This window comes from Pinus tabuliformis, chromosome 9 (assembly GCF_031772625.1).
Source record: "Pinus tabuliformis cultivar Carrire ecotype Pingquan chromosome 9, CPIR1, whole genome shotgun sequence".
In the NCBI taxonomy this organism is placed as follows: Eukaryota; Viridiplantae; Streptophyta; class Pinopsida; order Pinales; family Pinaceae; genus Pinus; species Pinus tabuliformis.
This window is the reverse complement of record NC_142307.1, coordinates 1,424,309,030-1,424,330,437: the sequence shown is the minus strand read 5'-3', so window position 1 is coordinate 1,424,330,437 and position 21,408 is coordinate 1,424,309,030. Positions and strand designations below refer to the sequence as shown.

General features: G+C 43.1%; 1 protein-coding gene across 5 annotated transcripts in view; it reads left to right on the top strand.

Annotated features, from left to right (window-relative positions):
* LOC149153887 (uncharacterized) overlaps positions 1–21,408 on the top strand; it is a 403,197-nt gene that overhangs the window by 41,756 nt on the left and 340,033 nt on the right. The gene's annotated exons all lie outside the window — the stretch shown is intronic.

Below are 21,408 nucleotides of genomic sequence, written 5' to 3'. Positions count from 1 at the left end.
TCTAACTTCTTATGTTCTTGGTTTTCTCTTTATCACAAAGGCATGCTGCTAATGGCTGACCTTGAGGGCTGTATGTAACTTCTCTGTTTTGTTAGTAAAGAAAGTTGCAAGTGCATGATGAAAGGAATTTTCAGAATTTTTGCAAATTACAGAATTAGAATGTATCTGAGTTGTTAGCAAGATTATGATGTTTGCAAGTGCCTTCAATAAAGGATGGGCAAATTTTACCATATATTTACATTCCCATGGGTTTTCTTGGACAATTTTGATCACATGAGCAGATAGTGATGTAAGGTTGGTAATTTTATGGAAGATCACAACTCAATAATAATAATAATATTAATAATAATCTAAATAAGGTCACAGCTTAGCTGGACACCAAATTAACCTATATGACCCCATTATTTGTGGGACAAAGTGTTGATTTCTGTAGCATCGGATGTGCTCTAGGCTCTAGCCTCAAGACTTTGCAGAGAGGCTAAGCCACATGCATTCTCCAAGACCTAGAAATTGTTTGGGAAAATTCCACATAGAGATGGTTTAATTAAAATAATTAATCATTTTTTAATGTATTCCTATGTCTAAACTTAGGAAATGTGATTAATTAAAGGGTATTAATTAAATTGGTGCGAATATTCTAGAAGAAGACGAGGATCAACTCCCAGTTAATCTTAGGCCTTGATTATGTTTTAATCTTGGCCGTTGGTGCTCCAACGAGAGATTATAAGGAGCTTGATGGGCACTTGGAGAACACACAAAGATAGTGAGATCTAGAGATCGAATTTCTCAAGAGTAGCAGCGCTGAGTTGCCGGAGAGAGATCGAGTGATCTTGCAGTGAGGGGCTAGGATAGTAGATCGGAGGGGATTTTTCTAGTTCCAGAGAGTGCAAGGCAGAGAAGGCAACGAGAGGTTTAGAGAGGCAACGTAGTGCCACACAGAGGCACCACAGTGCTTCAGAGGGAGTCCGTAATTTTGCTGGGAGCAGTGGTGATCTAGTGCCAGAAGTCGGGATGTGAGACCGGAGAGCCAGAGAGTCAAGTTCTAGTCAGCAAAACGATCAACAAGAAGGGTGACGCAGTGACAGTGCAGTGACTGCGCAGAGGCAGCGTGGGGCTAACCATCCAGAGCCTGGATCAGATGCGGATCGCCAGCAACAGTGTGAGAATATTTCTCACTACCTCTTTGCTAGTTTATTCTTTGTATCAGATTGCCAGTTTGGGCATCTAAAGGTTTGTACTCAGAAACTACTACATAATAATTAAAACCCTTAGCTGCTGCACCAATTTTCCCACATTGTGTTTTTCCGGGGACGTTTGTCCAAAAAAACAGTGTATTTGTTTGTGTGTTTATTTATCTCCTATGTAGTATTTTGTTTCCGCAATATTTTATGTTGTGAAGACTGTTGATTTGGGGTAGCATCGGATGTGCTTTAGCCATGAAAATTGGTGGAGAGGCTAAAGCATATAAGATCTCCATGACCCAGAAATGGTTTGGGCATATTCTAACCGGTTTGGGAGATATTAAAATAATTAATATTTTTAATGGAGTTCCTAAGTCTAAACTTAGGAAAAATAAAATATTAATGGGTACTAATATAAAACTGGGTTAGAAGGTTCCAAAAGTCATGGATCAAGCCAAATCTAATCTTAGCCGTTGATTAGAGGTTTAATCTTGACCGTTGATGGACCAACAGGAAAGTATAAGAGGAGGCTTGAGGGTCAGTTGGAGAACACACTAGAGTGATCAGTCATTCATTTTGCTAGAGCAGGGTTGCTAAGCAAAGTTGAATCAGTGATCAATATCAAGGGGCAGTGAGTACGAGGTAGAGAGGCAAGGACAATATTGGGAGACCAGCACAGAAGCAGAGAGAGCGAGAGCAGCAGCCAGTCCAGGCTACGTAGAGCCCAACAGATTCAACGCAGAGCCCAACAGAGGCAGCGCAGAGCCCAGCAGAGGCAACGTAGAGCCCAATAGAGGCAGCGCAGAGCCCAGAGAGACTGTGTCATCCACGCAAAGGGAGTGACATAGAGGCTCCCATAGGCTGGGTAGTGCCTTAAAGGGTTCTGGGGCTGACGCAGGTCAGCAGGAGGCTGACGTAATGGCCAGAAGGGCCAGCGCTAAGCTTCAGTTGTGTCAGAGAGGGTTTCATGGGACAGGTTTTTTGAATACCTGTTTCCAACATGGTATCAGAGGATGGTTGCAGATCACAAGAAAACTGAAGGTATCAACCGAGCAGAGCATTGTAGCAGATTCAGCTGTCCCGAGTGACAGAGTTGATCCTTGTAGAAGGCGACAGAGGAAGGAGTCACACAGAGGGACTACATCATCAGTCTGGGCCAGAGAAAGGCCAGCTCAAAGACTGAGGGAGGCAGAATCAGGCTCACGTAGAGCCCAGCAAGGTTGACGCCGTTGGCTGAGGGAGCTGATTTGCTGGTGTCGGGATTGCGCAGAGTCAAGTGGCTTGATCCTTCAGTTGCTGGGGCATAGGAGGCTGCAGGTAGTTTGCGGAGCGAAGCTAGTGGGGTACTGTGGTCAGAACAGTACCTTACAGGACAAGTCCAAGGTAGAGGAGGTTGCTGCCAAGGCGGATTTCTAGCCAAGGAATCCGGATCAGTGTTGCAGTTGCACAGACGATTGGAGTGGAGCAACTTGACGTTGACAGAAGGATTTCTAGAAGGGAGATCGAGACTCAGAGGGAGTCGAACCGAGAACTTCCAAATGAGAAGTTGAGAGACTCAACAAGAGTTGAATAGAGGACTTCTAGGAGGGAAGTAGAGAGACTCGGAGGAGTTGAAAGAAGAGCAAAGAGATGGTCGTGAATGGGCTGAGAGATTAGGACAAGCTGGACGGAGTGTCCAACTTTGTGGTCTGGAAGGCCAGGATCTTGTCCATTCTAGACAGACATCTCCTCAAAGGCTTCGTCTTGAGAGTGATAGCTATCCAATTGACTCGGTAGTCAATGCAAGGTACGAGGAGTTAATGGCTAAGGCTAAGTGCATCTCCTTGATGGGGTCAAGGATCATGTGGTATCACATATTGCCTAGAAGGAAACGACAAAGGAGATGTGGGACGCCTTGAAGACATTGTACCAGCATACTTCCGTGCAGAGGAAGATGCTTCTGGAGAATCAGCTAAGGGCATACCAGATGCAGAAGGGAGAGCAAATAGATATCTTCCTCGGTTGGTTGAAGGAGATCCGTGACCAGCTAACTTCCATAGGGGCCATGCCGGATGAGGAATTGATGGTGAGGACAACACTAAACGCAGTTTTCGAGGATTGGGAGGTATTTGTTTAGAGCATGCTAGGCAGGACGAGTCTTCAAGATTGGGAAGAACTGTGGGCGGCTCTTCGTCAAGAAGAGATTAGACGATTGACCAAGGCGGGGAGTAGCAACAAAGGGGTCGGAATCAAGCAGGAGGAAGAAGAGAATGTGGCTCTAGCATCTACGGGAAAGCAGGAGAAGAGGAAGAAGGACCTCTCCAAGGTCAAGTGCTTCCATTGTGGGGAACTGGGTCATTTTGCAAACCAGTGTCCTAGGAAGAAGAGTAAGGGAGAGGCTTCAGACTCGAAGGTAGTGCCAGCGAAGGTGAAGAAAGAAGTCGAGGAGGATGACGATTGTGCCATGAGTGCTCATGTGCCACTTGAGAATAAGTGGGGAGACATCGAGCTATAGTCAGACGGACTACAGGTGATGAGGGGCAGGATCCTTGAGGTACCCAACCTCTTGGATTATACCTTGCTACGGGAGCCTCGAAGAGTAGCAGGACTGGCGGATGCAGGTAGAGACGAATGCGGATGAAGCGAAGAGAGTGCTATAGTGCAGGAGTCTCCGGACAGCGCGAGGCTAGCAAGCTGCAACAATGCAAGAGGCACTAGAGTGTTGCACCAGTGCAAGATGGCACAGAGAGGCCTGCAATGGTGCGAGATGCAGGGAGTTGTTGCAGCAGCGTAGAGGTCAGTAGAGGGAGCACTTGTTAGTGACAGAGGGAGCTTCAATATCGGGAGTGTTTCTAGCCTGACAGGGATGTTAGAAGTTTGGTGGATCAGTTACTTACTTCTCAGTAATTGAGTTGCAGTGCAGTAGCACGATGTAGCATGATGAGTGTGGAATGCAGTGTAGATGCAGTGTTGGGAGGATGGACCAACAGCAACACGGATGCAGAGGGAGTTGCCGTACGGATGCAACAGTGGCAGGGCCATGGGCAACATTACACGATACAACAGTGTAGAGGATGTTGGGCGGGGAGGCCTAGCATCAGCACAGGGACCGATGCCGGATAATCAGGGTGATGCTTAGTGTGTAGTATTACTAGAGCATAGTCCTCGCTAAGGGGGAGTGTTGATTTGGGGTAGCATCAAATGTGCTCTAGCCATGAAAATTGGTGGAGAGGCTAAAGCACATGAGATCTCCAAGACATAGAAATGGTTTGGGTAGATTCTAACCGGTTTGGGAGATAGTAAAATAATTAATATTTTTAATGGAGTTCCTAAGTCTAAACTTAGGAAAAATAAAATATTAATGGGTATTAATATAAAACTGGGTTAGAAGGTTCCAAAAGTCATGGATCAAGCCAAATCTAATCTTAGCTGTTGATTAGAGATTTAATCTCGACCGTTGATGGACCAACAGGGAAAGCATAAGAGGAGGCTTGAGGGTCAGTTGGAGAACACACCAGAGTGATCAGTCACTCATTTTGCTAGAGCGGGGTTGCTAAGAAAAGTTGAATCAGTGATCAGCAGCAAGGGGCAGTGAGTACGAGGCAGAGAGGCAGGGACAATACTGGGAGACCAGCACAGCAGCCAGTCGAGGCTACGAAGAGCCCAACAGAGATATCGCAGAGCCCAGAGAGACTACGTCATCCACGCAGAGGGAGTGACACAGAGGCTCCCAGAGGCTGCATAGTGCCTCAGAGGGCTGACGCAGAGGGTCTTGGGGCTAACACAAGTCAGCAAGAGGCTGATGCAGTGGCCAGAAGGGCTAGCGCTGAGCTTTAGTTGTGCCGGACAGGGTTTCGTGGGATAGGTTTTCTGAATACCTGTTTTCGAATATAGAGGTATTGCTGCCGTATATTTTTCTTTGTCGGGTGAGCCGGTTTAGGCTCCTAGTTGTACTAAGATAAACTGCATAATAATATAACCCTCTGAATAGTTGCACCGGTTTTCTCGCATTGGGTTTTTTCGGGGACATTGGTCTAAAATAACGGTGTCACTTGTGTGCTTGTTTTCTTTCAGTTGATAATCTGTAGATGTTGATACTGTACTTCTGTTTATTTTCAGTATTTACATTGTAAATAACTTGTTAAGTAATTAAACAAGTAGCTGAAATAAACCAGATAGTACAGGAAGAATTTCTAACGGGTTAGACTTAGAAATTCCAACAATGACTGCAGTGGATTTTATTTCGATGTTTACTGTGTAACACTGTAAATAACTTGATTCAGAAATTAACAAGTAGGAGAAATTTAATCAGTTGCTGCAGTAGGGAATCGGGTCATTGATTTTTCACATGGTATCAGAGCACAAATTGTAAGCCGGAGAGCTCAGAGCAGAAAGGGAGAAGGAGGGTCAAATTTCTCTATAGGCAGCGATTCGAAACCCCAGGGGCAGTGTATTTCCTTGGCCAGGAGGTTCAATTTTTCGTGAAATTTTACTTCTCTGAATGAGTCGACAGAGAATAAAATTTTCCTTGCAGAGCAGATCTTCAGCTGGGACGCAGATTTTGCAGCAGTTTGCTAGTGCAAATAGCGTCAGAAGGAAGGAAGAGCACACGTTGAGGGAATTCCTTCCTCAGGGGACTTCTAGCCAAGAAGTTCGAATTTTCCTAGCAGAGCAGTAATAACTGTCTGCGAGATTTCTTACTCCAGAAGGGAGTGCGAATAGCTGGGTAGCAGCTGCGCAGATGAGAAGAGGAGGAATTCGACATTTTCTGAGAGATGGCATCAACTGGGTTAAGAGATCAAGATCAGTTGGATAGAGCCTCCAACTATGTGATCTAGAAGGCTACAATTTCCTGCCTTCTAGATGAACTTGATCTCAAGACTTATATTGATAGTGTGGTTGCTGTACTCGTAGATGCAGATCTACTTAAGAAATACAAGAAGGAGATGGCGAAAGCTAAGAGTTTGATTCTCGATGGGGTTCAAGATCACGTGGTATCTCACATAGTTGGCAAAGATATTGCCCAACAGATGTGGGAAGCACTAGCTACGATGTACGAAGGGTCTTCTGAGCAACGAAAGATGTATCTTAAGGAGAAGCTGAGATGCACGAGTATGCAAAAAGGGGAGCGTATAGATCCCTTCCTTACTAGGCTTTAAGATGTCCGAGATCAACCGTCTTCAGTAGGATTAGAGTCCCAGCCTAAAGAGTTTGTACGATTAGCTCTGAACAACATTTTCGAAGAATGACAAGTTTTCATCCAGAGTATCTTGGGCAGAGAAAAATTGCTAGATTGGGATCTTATGTGGGCTGATTTGCAGCAGGAGGAGATGAGGCGAGATCTGGTGAAGAGCACCATTAGTGGTGGGACAAAGCAAGTAAAGGAGGAGGAAGATGTGGCCCTTGCATCTAAGGGGCAACAGGAGCAACGCAGGAGGAAGAAGGACATTTCCAAGATCAAGTGCTTCAGGTGTGGTGAGCTTGACCACTACAACACTCAATGTCCTCTCAGAAAGAAGGATAAGGAAGAGAAGCAGGATCAACAGGCAGCACCTGCTGAGATCGATAGGCTGTCCTCCAGATTGGAGGAAGAGTTTGCTATGATCACCGAGTTACCTCCAGGGGTGAGGTGGGGTGATTTGGAGTTGTAGCCCCAAAGAGCTATAGGATGGGCAAGATTCTTGAGGAGGTCCACCTCATGAATCAATACCTTGCTACGAGAGCCCATAACATGCAGTAGTAGGATGGATCAATGGCAGTTGGTGCAGTCAGGTGCCAGAGTGACAGATGCAATAGCTAGTAGCAGGTTAGAGACTGAGCAACGCAAAGCAGAATTGGCAGCAATGCAGTTAGCACAGTGCAGAGTCAGCAGCGGCGCAGAGGCTTCAATGGCAGCACAAAGTCTAGCAGCAGTCAGGACTCGGGTGACAGGTGCATCATATTGACCATAGTTGGTTCAGTATTTTGGATGCTTTTTCGTTGCAGTTGCAGCAACAACAGTTGGAGAAGGTTGCAGTGCAGATGCAGTGTTGGCAGCAGTTCAGCAGGGCCAGTAGCAACACGTATGCAACAATCAGTGTTGCGCAATAGTTGATGGGCAACAGAGCTAGACATCAGCAGCCTAGCAAGAGATGGTGCAAAGACAGAGTCATGCTTCAGTGGGTTTAGAGCACATTCCTCGCGAAGAGGGAGTGTTGATTTTTGTAGCGTCGGATGTGCTCTAGCCTCAAGATTTTGCAGAGAGGCTAAGACACATGCAATCTCCAAGACCCATAAATCGTTTGGGAAAATTCCACCTAGAGATGGTTTAATCAAAATAATTAATCATTTTTAATGTATTCCTTAATCTAAACTTAGGAAATGTGATTAATTAAAGGGTATTAATTAAATCTGGTGTGAATCCTTTAGAAGAAGATGAGGATCAACTCCCAATTAATCTTAGCCCTTGATTATGTTTTAATCTTGGCTGCTGGTTCTCCAACGAGATATTATAAGGAGCTTGATGGGCACTCGGAGGACACACAGAGATAGTGAGACCTAGAGATTGAATTTCTCAAGAGTAGCAGCGCTGAGTTGCCGGAGAGAGATCGAGTGATCTTCTTGCAGTGAGGGGCAGGGATAGTAGACCAGAGGGGATTTTTCCAGTTTCAGAGAGTGCAAGGCAGAGAAGGCAACGAGAGGTTCAGACAGGCAGCGCGGTGCTTTAGAGGGAGTCCGTAATTTTGTTGGGAACAGTCGATATCTAGTGCCGAAAGTCGGAGTGTGAGACCGTAGAGCGAGAGAGTCAAGTTCCAGTCAGCAAAACGATCAGCAAGAAGGGTGATGCAGTTCCTAGAGATTGTGATGCAATGACAGTGCAGAGGCAGCGTGGGGCTAGCCATCCAGAGCCTGGATTAGATTCGGATCGCCAGTAACAGTGTTAGAATATTTCTCACTACATCTTTGCCAATTTATTCTCTGTATCAGATTTCCAGTTTGGGCATCTAAAGCTTTGTACTTAGAATCTACTATATAATAATTAAAACTCTCAGCTGCTGCATTTGTTTTCCCACATTGGGTTTTTTGTTTCCATAGTATTTTATGTTGTGAAGGTTGCAGTAGATTTTATTTCGATGTTTATTATGTAACATTGTAAATAACTTGATTCATAAATTAACAAGTAGGAGAAATTTAATCAATTGCTGCAGTAGGGAATCGGGTCACTGATTTTTCACACAAAGGACCCCCTTCATGCTGTGATTTCACTGTGTCTATGAAAGTGTGCATACCCTACCCCCCCTTGGATTTGAGCTTGTGACCTCCAAGGAGGAAACCCATATTTTGGATGTTCCTATTACAAAATGAGCTAGATCACTAATGAGGAAAGCCCAGATAGTATTGGGTCACATAATTTTGCTCAAAGGATGGTACTCACAATAACAAATATGATATTATGCATGAATAACTAGTGCATATATTACAATGGTGTAGTGTTATTAGGACCTGACTGAACTAGTCTAATTTGGCCGGTTCGACTGTTTTGAGGCAAAAACCGGTTTAGACTGGTGACTTGAACCGGTTTTGGCCGATTTGGTACCGAACCGGCCAGTTCGGTGACAAAATAGGCAAGTGGGGCTTGTTTTGTTTTTTTCTTTTTAATTTTTGTCTTGGTTGTGCACTAGCCCACAATAGGTGCCTAATATTCAAGTCTATGGCCCTACTATTGCCATGCAATTCATGATATGTTAAATTCTTAAAGTAATAGGTTTCATCCTTTTACTTAAATTTTTAACATTACCATGAAATGACTCAGGATGTTTGAGAGTGGTTTTGACCTCATTGGATTTCATATTGATAAAGTAGAATTTTAGATCTCACTTTAAGATCCTCCAAGATACTTTAAGGACACTAAAAAACCCTAGCCACGAGAGAGAGAGAGAGAGAGAGAGAGAGAGAGAGAGAGCACATGTGAACATTGTAGAGAGAGAGAGAGAGGCTAGTGCATAGTCTTGTCTAGGTCACATCTCATCACAATAGTGAATATAAGTGAGTGAATGAACAAATATGAATGAAAGACTCTCTGGTTCTTCAATTTATTGAGAGGTAAGGCAGGCCAACAATACAATTTGGGCTTTGTCCCTTACACGTAAGCAACCTACAAACAACACTTGTAGGCAAACACAAGTTAGATGCTAAACTCTAAGTACATGAGTCGTGCTCCAAGGTGATGTTATGAATATAATTTATATAAAATTAAATAAAATTAAATAATTACAAATAATAAATAATTGTAGTTATATTTTAAATAGTCATTAGTTAAAATGGAAAGGCATGTCTAAAAAGACATGTCCAGTCATGAAGGGTCACCTGCCTAGATATATAAGCAGGCCTTCATTGTAACATTCAGTCATCCTTGTACTATCAACTACCAATAAAAAAATATTACTTAATACATTTGTGTATTTACAATTTAAGTATATATACTACAAAGCTTGTTGCTACAGTGGTATCATAGCCATTAGACCCTTTGGATGTTAACCACTGCACAATCCTACCATTAAGCTTAGGTCCTGAAATCATGGAATTAAGCGAATCTCATAATCTAGATCTGAACTGTTAAGTGAAATTGGAGAATTGTTACAGCAAACAAAAAGATCATTTACAAAATCATTAAAGGTTTGCAAAACATCAGATTTACCACTTATAATGGAAGCTGACATAGGAATGATTTAAGACTAGCAATGTAGAAAAAAAATGTTAAAGAAGTCAATACAACAGAGCTATCTTTAGAACACAGATCTTTGAGAAAAACACAAAAAGCTGAAACTGGTGTAGTTTTTTTTGAAGATCAGTCTGGTGATGATAAAGAAAAAGAGCTGAAGCCTTGAACAAGAGAGAAGCTTTGGTCGAAGGATGAGCAGAGCAAGCAAAAGGAAGACATCACAGCTGAAGAACTTTTAGTTCAAAAGGAGGAGCATGGGGTTGAGGTAGTGCAGAAAATGCTTGATATTAGAGGTCCTAGACAAGACAAGCAAGAAGTTGTGAAGGAAATTTCCACTGTGTTACAGATGTTTCATGATCAGAAATTAGAATTTCCATTTACTGTTATGTGTTGGAAAGAAAAGTGCCTTAAATTGCTACAGGATGAAGATCAAAATTCAACTGACAATGTAGATGAAGACCTCACAATGGCTGAGCTTGATATGGCTGCGAACCTTGTGGATGAATCCCTCCAAAGTTGGCTGTCACCCTTGGAACAAGTTTTCCTGATCAGAAACACTGGAGAGGAGGTCCTAGTAACAGAACTTGTGGGCAAAACACTGGGTCTATTTTTCACCAATTGCTAGCCTGAAGACTTAGATGTAGAGGAGGTTGTTGAGATTAGTGTTATTAGAACCGGGCCAGAACCGGCCGGTCCGGCCGTTTTTGGCCCAAGACCGGTCCGAACCTGAATAGGCCAGTCCGGTGCCTAACTGGCCTATTTCACTGAACTGGCTGGTTCAGAACCGGTTTTGTGGAAAAAAAAACTGCCTTTTAATTTTTTAAGTTAGTTTGCACACTTCTTACTCTCCCCTAGGCTAGCCTAATATTCAAGCCTATGGCCCTAAGCCTAATAATCAAGCCTATGGCCCTAGTATTGCTATGCAATTCATGGTAAAAGTGTCATTTTCCTTAAATTTTCATTCTCATCCTTTTACTTAAATTTTTAACATTACCATGAAATGACTCAGGATGTTTGAGAGTGGTTCCAACCTCATTGGATTTCATATGGAGAAAGTAGAATTTTAGATTTCACTGAAAATCTAGTAGACTTAACAGTTTTTCAGGATTTCAGGATTGGGGGGATTGCAACATTTCCATTGGATTTCGTCATGTATGAGGATATGGAGCTAGTATTTAATAAAGAGCACCAAGCCGTCTATGTACTTTGATGATAATGGCATTGGTTGTCGAACTCCTCTACCATGACTACTAAAAATGTACCCATCACTCAAACAAAATCTTGACATGACATGCTAAGTTTTTTCTCTCTTGTTTTAATGCCTAAATGGTTATATTGATGGTGAAGACGCCTATATAGGCAATTATTCTGATGATATGTAGGAATTTGTTGTAGCATGATTTTTTTTGGAATATGGGCAATACATCTAGAGCCTATTTGTTGATGTATTTTTGGTTCAGAGATGGATTGCACTCGATGCTATATTGGTTATGTGCACCCTTACATGCTATGTAAATGAGAACTTTTGCATATTTGTATATAAATGGTTTGGATTCATATGGATGCACATGAATATATATGTTTTTTCTTTAAAATATGAATATTTTATGTGTTTTTGGTAAACCAGTTTTTTACTGGTTCCGACTGGTTCCCGGTCCACAAGGTTTTTCGGTTTGATCATCGGTTCGGTTCTGATAACATTGGTCGAGATTTACAATGAGCTTGTAAAGAAAGGAGAGGCCTTTGAGATCGTGTTAATATCTGCTGAAAACCATGAAGTAGACTTTGAGGAGCAATTTGCAAGCGTGCCATGGCTAGCTGTGCCGTTTAAAGAAATTAAAAAGCGTAAATTGTATAAGCAATTTCATGTACATTTTGCACCAACCTTGATTTTTATAGGACCAAATGGGGAAACTCTACTTGGACCATATGGGGAAACTGTATGTGATGAATCTGGGAGAGTAGTGGACTTGATTTGAAAGTACAAAATCAAAGCTTACCCATTTACATATGAAGGATTGAAGGAGATTGATACTGAAGAGAATGTAAAACTACGAGTGACAATAACCCTGGAGTCCCTTTTGGTTGCAGATGAAAGTGATTTTGTTATAGGGTACGAGAGTGGAGGTGAGCTAGACAAGATTCGAGTCCCAGTTTCTGATCTTGTGGGCAAGACAGTTGACAGTCGGCTTGTGATTCTGGAGAGGGAGATAGACGAACTAGTTGAGAAATCACCGAAGGAGATAAAGCTAAGCTGGCATGAATTTCCGCTTGAATTGACAAAGGTGCATGACTTCCGCTGTTTGTGTGATTTAGACAATAGTGTATTATGTCACCATTGCAGTAAAGAGGAATTATATGTTCAATTGGCTTGCGTTTCCGAGGACAACCCTCACAACTGATTCGCAGTTCCATTACATGGGCGCAAAGTTCCATGCGATGTATGTAACACAATTGCCCATCGATATTCACATTCCTCAGTACATTATGTGAAAATAAGGTGAAGGATATCAAAGAAAAAGCACTCAGTATAACTGAACAATGAGACACATGTACGAACGTGACCATCCGTTCGGTAACCATTGGATTAAAGAAAATAAATAAAAACAATTAACAAATTATTGAAGTTTCTTTATAAAGTCACTATAACATGACTTTATAATTTTTATAAAGTTACCTTATAATAAATTTTTATAAAGTTACTATAAAAATAAAAAAAATAATAATAATTAACTATTATATATATAATCAATAAAATAAAATAAAATATTATTACTAAAAACAATCCGAAGAGGAAAAGGAAAAATCCTAATTCCAAGATAGTACTACCAATGACTTACACATGCCGAAATGATGTGGGCAAGTGAAGAAATTTTCAGCAATTAAGCTTTGAGGACAAAGCTCCTTGAAGAGGGGCAATGTTATGAATATAATTTATATAAAATTAAATAAATGAAATAAATATAAATAATAAATAATCATAGTTATATTTTAAATAGTCATTAGTTAAAATGGAAAGGCATGTCTAAAATGACATGTCCAACTATGAAGGGGCACCTGCCTAGATATATAAGTAGACCCTCATTGTAACATTCAACCATCCTTGTACTATCAACTATCAATAAAAAAATATTACTTTTCAATACATTTGTGTATTTACAATTTAAATATATATGCTACAAAGCTTGTTGCTATAGGTGATGTGCACAATAATGGCTCCCATGCAATGTAAGTGTAGATCCCTCCATCACAAGCCTCCACACACTCCATTGATTCTCCTAAGCAATGTACTCCACTAGGTTAGCTTTCCTTGCAAGAATATTGTCAAAGCCCCAGATGTCCTTAAGCCATCTTCCTCCTTTGAGTAGGAACCAAAGCTGCCACATGACTACTAGGGCCTAATGTCCTCGTCCAAGCTGCACAACTCTCCTTAGCCCATGTATGGGGTTCTCCAAGTGAGTGAATCCATCATGGGGCCCTAGTGAAGGGCATCCTAACGAACTATCAAGAGAGCTCCAACTTCTTAGGGAGGAAAACTAAGCCAACAACCATCTGAGCTCAAGCATCCATTGAGCAAGATATCTCAGCTATGCAAATCCATCAAGGACTATATCTCATACGCCAATATATCTTGGAATTTTAGGGTATGAACAAACACCATGAACCTCAAATTTCATGAAGCACTCCAAGCATGGCGTTAACACTTTAGGAGTAACCATGGAAGTTAACACTTCTATTTGTGTTGTACTTTTTTGTAGTTCTGTTATAAATTTTTTTGTATTAAGAGTGGATAAAGATTTGGAAAAAAATGATATTCATCTTATTGTTGTTAGGGGAGGGGAGGGGGTATGTTTTTTTTTTTTTTTAACAAGGTCGATTACTGATGTATTATAAAAACTTCAAAAGAGGAACAAGTCCTGTTACATATGATGGAAGGAGCGAAGAAGAGTGGATCCAAAATGGGTGCGCAGACCCTTGATCCGAGTCAGAAGACTTGAAGTTTGAGATTTGGAAGAGATAACGACTATATTGTCGTATAAACTGGCCTACAAGAAAGCAGAATTTACAAAACATAGGGAGAGTTACATATGCTGGTTTACTGAGTCGTCGATCTGAGGCTCTTTTTTCTCACTGATCTTTGTCGAGGTCTCTCCTTGCATACTTTGAGTCATTGTTTTTATGTGATTTATAGCTTCTTCCAGGTGATTGCACTTTTCTTTGAGACCTTCTATCTCTGCTCTCTGTTTCTCCAACTTTTTCCTCTTGGATTTGCTGTCTGCCTGGAATTCTTCCTTGAGATCATTGAAATGTTTGACAAATCGGGCGATCATGAAACAATGGGCTTTGCACAGAGTGCAACTGCTGTTGGTTATAACGCGTTCCAGAGGATTCTCAGCCATTTCTGACGGGCTTTGATAATACTTGTGAATCTTGGGACAGAGGATGAGATATAGGTTAGAGCAGAGGGGTGAAGGGATGAGAGGGAGTGTGAAGAAAGAAGGCTGGCAGTTCGGGAAATGGTGAAAAGAGAGGATCTGGAAGAGGGGCGAGGATCGACAAAAGGAGGAGCGACCTCTGTCGCAAAGAAGAATGGGAGGGAGGAGACAGATAAAGGAAGAGGCAGAGATCTGGGAAGCGGGAAGCGGCGAAGATGGGAAGAACTGCTTCAAAAAAACAGAGAAACTGTTAGAGATATAAATAAGAGATGCACGAAAATCATTGACTTTACCACGCCTGGCAGAGATTGCGAGCCTTCTTCGGTTGCTGAGCACTGAGCACAATCTAGACTGACTGTGAGTCGAACTGAAAACCACCTGAGACGTTCTGAAGGGAGCGCGACTGGGGCGCGAACCTTTTCTCTTATGGCAGCGGAAGACTGGAGCTCTGGGCTGGAGGATAAGAGTGATTTCCTGATGAATATATAATAGCTCAGGGGGCTGAGCATCAGATTCCGGATCGGGCGGCTCAGAGATTTTCCTGCCCGGGATGTCATTTCTTGGATTGCTTGTGCAGCCTATATGGGTCTTGAGAGGACTGTTGCCTAACTTGTCACGAGACCTCTGCCTTTCCATAGTCCCGTACCGGTTCCTGATATCTCTGAAGATTTCATTGGCAGCTACCATGATGAGGATGGATATAGTGTCAGGGAGGAAGGAGTCGGCAGACTGGTTGTCAGCTTTGTGAGGAGAGGCTGAAGAGATGTTGCGATGACTGATGTATTCATGATTCCCACACTTTACTGAAGGGCGGATCAAATTATGGGATTGGCTTATCATAGATTTGGTCATTCTCACGAACCTGGCCAGTGGATCTGTTTACAGCCCTGTTGGCTAAAGAGTCCGCCTCCACGTTGTTGTTCCTCAGGACATGCTTGAAGATGATGTCTCCAAGCTGGTTTAAGTTATCCATGATCCTGTGCTTAATGTTGCTGAGAGCCTGTTTTTTGAATTCTCCCCCTGAAGCCATTGCAACAATCACTATTGCCGAGTCTCCGATTATAATTGGGTTTTTGACTTGCAGTTTTTTCATAATGCTGGTGCCTAGAAGAAGGCTGTAGGCCTCCGCCATATTATTCGTCATATTTCCCAGGCCCCATTCATAGGTTAGAAGAGTTTGGCCATTCTGATCTTTAATTATTCCCCCTGCCCCTGCTTTCCCCGGGTTATTTTTGGATGCACCGTCGAACTGGAGGGTGAATTTCTTTTGTTCTTGCATCCATTGATCTATGTCTTCTTGAGAGCCCCTGAGTTTCCAATTGTTCCCCCTCTTGCCTGTAGTGAGAGGAGGTTGCATATTCTTGTCATAGATTAAGCAGAATTTATTAAACCAATCTTCCTCTTCCTTCTGCCAGCTGGAATGATCAGGATGAGAGACAGAGTTGGCACTTATCATTTCAGCGATAAGGCCCATAGTTTTTGCCAGGGTGCGGGTTGGATTTGGCTTCTGATTGTTGAAGATGCAGTTATTCCTGGTGAGCCAAATTTGCCAGCTGAGAGTTGAGGGAATGCATTTCCACAAGCGGGTGATGATTGCCTTGCCTTTTCTTGTGTGGGGGTAGCATTTCTCCCAGTTTCTGTTGAGGGTGGGGAGCTGATCGAAGGTGTCTCTTATTCTCAGCGGACTGATAATTTGCTTCCAACAGTTTTGTGCAAATGGACATTCTAAGAAGAGGTGTTGACTACTCTCCTCCTCAGCGCAGCAGAGGCAGCAAATTGAGGGACCATGTATTCCTCTTTTTTTGAGGTTCTCGACCGTGAGAATCTTTCCTTTGAGAAGGGTCCAAGCGAAGAATTTGATCTTTGGAAGGCATTCAGTATTCCACACAGCTGACCGAAGATTCCAGTTGCCAAGAGTGGGGCTTGACTGTAGGAGTTTGTACCCATCTTTTACAGTGAAATTTCCTCCGCTAGGGTCCCAGATGAAACTGTCACAAGCATCTTTGTTTAGGGGAGCTGATCCCGTCAGAGAGATCTTGAGGTCTGCCCATTGTTCTCTGAGATTATTTGGGAGATGGAGATCCTTCCAAGCTAACCAAGTGTTGTGCTCCCAAATTGAAATGTCGAATAAAGAATGCAAATTTTTGGCCTCCATCCATAATTTCAAAGTGCTGAACTGCTGTAGAAGATTTCTTGGCTCCGATCCCATGATTCTGTCCGTCCATATGTTTATTTCTTTGCCATTACCAGGCGACTTAGAGATGTGATTTTTGATTTGGGGGAGGACTTTTTTAATAAGTTTCCAAACTGGAGTGCAAGGCCTTTCCACTATTACTTCAGTGAGGACATTGGAGTTCAGCCCATTGAGGTATTTCCTTTTAATGGCCTCAACCCACCAGGAGCCTTTTCCCATTAGCATTCTCCACACCAATTTGAATCCCATCGCTTTGTTGGAAAGACTTGGGATTTTGATTGCTAAGCCCCCTTTTTCAAAAGGGAGGGTAACTTGGTCCCATCTGACGAGGCTGAATTTTTTTGAGTCTTGCTTCCCTCCCTGCCATAGGAAACTTCTCATGATTAACTCCATGTGCTTGTGAATGCTGGCAGGAGCCAGAGTGACAGCATATTGATATATGGGGAGAGCTGAGAGGAGAGCCTTTATGAGGGTGGTTCTACCCGCCAGATTTAGCCAGGACAGCCCCCAACTTTGTAGAAGCCCTCTCATTTTTTCGATTTGCTTAATCCATATCTCAGACTTGACAATTTCTTTTGCTAGGGGCAGACCCAGATATGAGAAGTGGCTCCAGTTTCTTTGAACTGGAATATCCATGATCAAGGAGATTCTTTGCATGATTTGGAGAGGGACATTCCAAGTATATATTTTGCATTTACTGTTGTTTAGCAATCCCCCTGAGACTGCCAGGAAGGTGTCCAAAGTTCTCTTAAATCTTCTTGCCATTAAGCTTGAGGCTCCCCCTATTAAAAGGGTGTCATCTGCAAAGAGCGAATGGTTGATTTCTTTTATCCCTCTCGCTATGCTGATCCCTGTGATCTCCTTTTGCTTTTGAAGATTTTCCAGATGGATGCTCAAGGTTTCTGCCATGATGATGTATAGGAAGGGAGAGAGGGGGCAGCCTTGTCTCAATCCTCTTGTGCTTCTGAAGTAGCGACTGGGTCTGCCATTTATTAGAGGGGCTGTCCAGGGGTTTGAGATGCACTCCATAATGGTGCTTATAAATTTGCTAGAAATTCCAAACTTCCTGAGGACCTCTGTAAGGAATTGATGGTTGACCCTGTCAAAGGCGTTTGCCATGTCCAATTTTATAATCATACCTCTTTCCTTTCTATTGATGCTGCTGTGAATTGCTTCTTGAATCAGAATGACATTGTCCGTTATTTGTCTTTTAGGGACGAATCCTCCTTGGTTCTCTGATATAAGGAAAGGTAGGAGCTTTTTCAGTCTATTTGCCAGGATTTTGGTTACTATTTTGTAGGAGACATTGCAAAGAGAAATAGGTCTGAAATGCTCAAAAGAGAGGGGGTTGGGATCCTTGGGAATAAGCGCCAGATGGGAGGTTTTGGTGTTCTCTCCCATCTTATTTTTTTTGAAGATATTTTTGACCATCCTAACGTAGTCTTTTTTTATAATGTCCCAGTGGTTCCTGAAAAAGGCAGCAGTGAAGCCGTCTGGGCCAGGGGCCTTGTCCGGCTGCATGCTAAACAAAGCCAACCTTATTTCTTCCTCCGTAACATCCTGCTCCAATTCTCTATTTTGATGCTCGGAAATTTTGCGCTCAACTGGTTGAAGGAAATCCGCGCTGTCCCTATACTGGGGGTCTGCTGATAAGAGGGATTTGAAGTGGCTGTACGCTGCTGTTTTGATTTCCTCTTGTTCACTGAGTTCTTTCCCATCGGCGGTGATTTTATCAATTTGATTTCCAGCTCTTCTGATCTTAAGGTTATTGTGAAAGAAGGAGGTGTTTTTGTCTCCAGCTCTGAGCCAAAGGCACCTCGATTTCTGTCTCTGCTCTTCTTCCTCCTCTCTGTTCTGCCTGTAGAGTTCCCTGAACATTTCGTTTTCCTGGGATTGTTCTTCCTTTGAGATATGATGATCCTCTTTCTCCTGATTCCATTGCTCCACTTGCCTGTGTAGCTCGATTCTTTTTTTATTTTCCATTGCTGCGTTCTCTTTGGCCCACTGTTTAATCGCAGCTCTTAAGGATTTTAGTTTTGATTCCCAAATATAGTGGGGTGAGCCGATGATTTCCTTACCCCAGTGTTCTTTGATGAGGTTTCTGAAGCCCTCCTTGGTGTCCCAAATTTTGTTGTATTTGAAAGGTAGGGGACCAAGATTTCTTTCGTTGTCGAGAATCAGAACCACAGGCTTATGGTCTGAGGCTGTGGCATGAACTATTTTGCTTTTGACTGAGGAGAAACCTGTAACAATTCTTTCATGGATTAATATCCTGTCCAGTCTCTCTTTGATGTTGTGGATTCCTGCTCTCTTGTTGGTCCAAGTAAATTTGCCATTGTTAGGGGGGATATCAATGAGTTTGTGTGTTTCTATTATTGCTTCTAGAGAATCTCTTGAAGGATCAGCGAGGAATTTCCCTCCTATTTTTTCCTCGATGTTCCTGATTAGGTTCAGGTCACCACCCATAATTATGTTCCTGTCTTGGGAGACCTGCAGCTCTGAGTTGATGGAGTCCCAACAATATGCCTTATCCCTGAAATGATTCGGGGCGTAGATGTTGAGGACTGTATATTCTTCTTTTGAAATTTTGTTTTTAAGGTCGGTTCTGACCCACCAGTTGGATGAATTTTGGCTGATGAGGTCCCATTTTCTCTTGTTCCATAAAGTACCTATGCCTCCTGAGGCACCCACGGAATCTGTTGCTGTACCTGCGAAGTTTTTATATCTTTTTGTGAGAATTTGAAAGTCTTGGTTGGACATTTTGGTCTCCTGGATTAGGAAAAGGTCTGGCTGCTCATGAGTGATTAAGTCCCGGGCTGCATTTGCTTTTAGAGAGGAGCCCAGCCCCCTACAATTCCAAGAGACCAAAATCATTACTTACTGATTTTTTGGTGAGCCCCGCTCTTCTCCTTTGTCTTTTCCCCGCTTCCTTTTTGCTTGTCCAAGAATGAGTCCATCGGCTGCTGAGTTCCCGTGGCCATTTCTTTTGCTGCTGTTTCATCTCTTATTTCTTTGTTTGACTTCCTACCGGCTTTCCTCGGTGGATCAGAGGTGAGATTTGCTTCTTTGATTTTGTTTCTTGTTAGAATACGTTCTATTGTAGGAGGTGGGGAGGAGAGGGGCAACGAGGGGGAGGGGATTACTGCTAGAGCAGTGGCTGGAGGGGAAGGAGGGGGGGAGGAGGGATCTTCATCAGCCAAGGCTTCAAAGGGATTGGAGGAGGAGGGGAGAGGCTGGGTCGAGATGGGTGGGGGGGAGGGGCAGCTTGGGATTCCGGGAGGGGCTTAGAACTAGGGCCTTGCTGGGGAGGGTTTGATTTCTTCTTTTTTACTTGTTCCCATGAGCCTTCAGAGGTTTCAGCATTTTCATTTGGTTCATTTGCTTTTAACTTACTACACCTATTAGCAAAATGTCCATATTCGTGACATACCTTGCATTTGAATGGTAGTTGCTCGTAGTCCAGCTGCTGGATATGGGTCCATTGATCCACTTTGATCTTGATAGCTTCCGGTAGGCCTTTCCCTAAGTCGACTTCGACGCAGATCCTTGCACAAGCATGCATGTTTTCCTTTGGTTCACATCTGTCAATGTATTTTCCAACAGCGTTCCCAATAGCCTTCACAGATTCGTCCCCCCAGCAATGCAAAGGGAGATGAGGCAGGCGAACCCAAACCGGAACAGCGTTTGGGATGTCCATTTCCGGATCGAAGTCAGGGGACCATCTGTTCAGGTAGAGACCTCTCGAATCCATGAAGTAGGGGCCATTTCTGAAGATGAGGTTCCGGTCTTCTTTTGTTTCAAAGAGAAAAGTATAGAAGCCCCTTCCGCAGAATCTGATAGCGATTTTCCCTTGTATGGTCGCGTTCCAGTTACGTTCCACCCATTTTTGGACTGCTCTGGGCGAAGGCCAGAGGCCAGTGAACTGGCCAACAAGTCCCCTCTCAGCTAGAGAGATCGCAGCCTTCCTCGGGAGACTGGGAGGGAGAGAAACTTCTGGGATGTCTGCTAGTTTCTTGACAAACTTTGATGCAGTGGGACGGATTCTTGAGATGGCGTTTTCTGGAATGAGGGAAGCAAAAAGTTTTTCCTGATCTTCATTGTCTTGAAGCGAGGAGGAGTCGGTCCCAGGCATGGCAGCGAAGGGGAGCCAGGCTCTCAGAAGGCAGCGAAAACAGGAGAAAGACAGAGGGGAGGCCCCACCGCTGGGGCCGGGCAGGAGGCCCGAAAGAGACCACGGGGTCCGAAGAGAGGCGCTGAGGATGGAGCCCAGGCGGGCCTGCAGAAGCTGGAAAAGGCCCAGCAGCAGAGCTGCCAGGCGGAGGGCCTGCGAGAGGCCTGTCGAGATCTCAGAATGCGCGGGAGCTCCAGTTCGAAAAAATCACCTCCTCTCCAAAATTCCGACCAAAAAGAGGGGAGGGGGTATGTTAGAGTATTAAGACTCCAATAATATTTAGGAGTCATAAATGTTTGTATACTTTGATCACTTGTATATGTTAGTGACATGACCAAATAGGTGCTTAAACCGCCACAAGCACTTAGGGGTGTTATATATTGTAATGGGACATGACAAAAGGCATGTGACAGATGTATTTGATACATATTATTAAAAAAAATTGATCTTTATTTTCTCTCCACCTTAGTGTTCTTTTGGATATGTGGTTGCACCCTAAATTTAAAATTTCTACATTACTGTATCTAGTCCATGGATTTTTGGTTTTGCTGCTGGCCCATAAAATTATATTCCCATTGTTTGTGGACCTTTTATCTTATCATCCGTTGTAACTTTTTTTTTCTCGGTCTAATCCATTTATTTTTGAGATTAGCTCCTCCTTTTGTTTATATTTTCCTGCTCATATAGTTTTTGCATATAGCCTGCAAACCGACAATTTACAACTATTTGTTAAATATATAGTATCC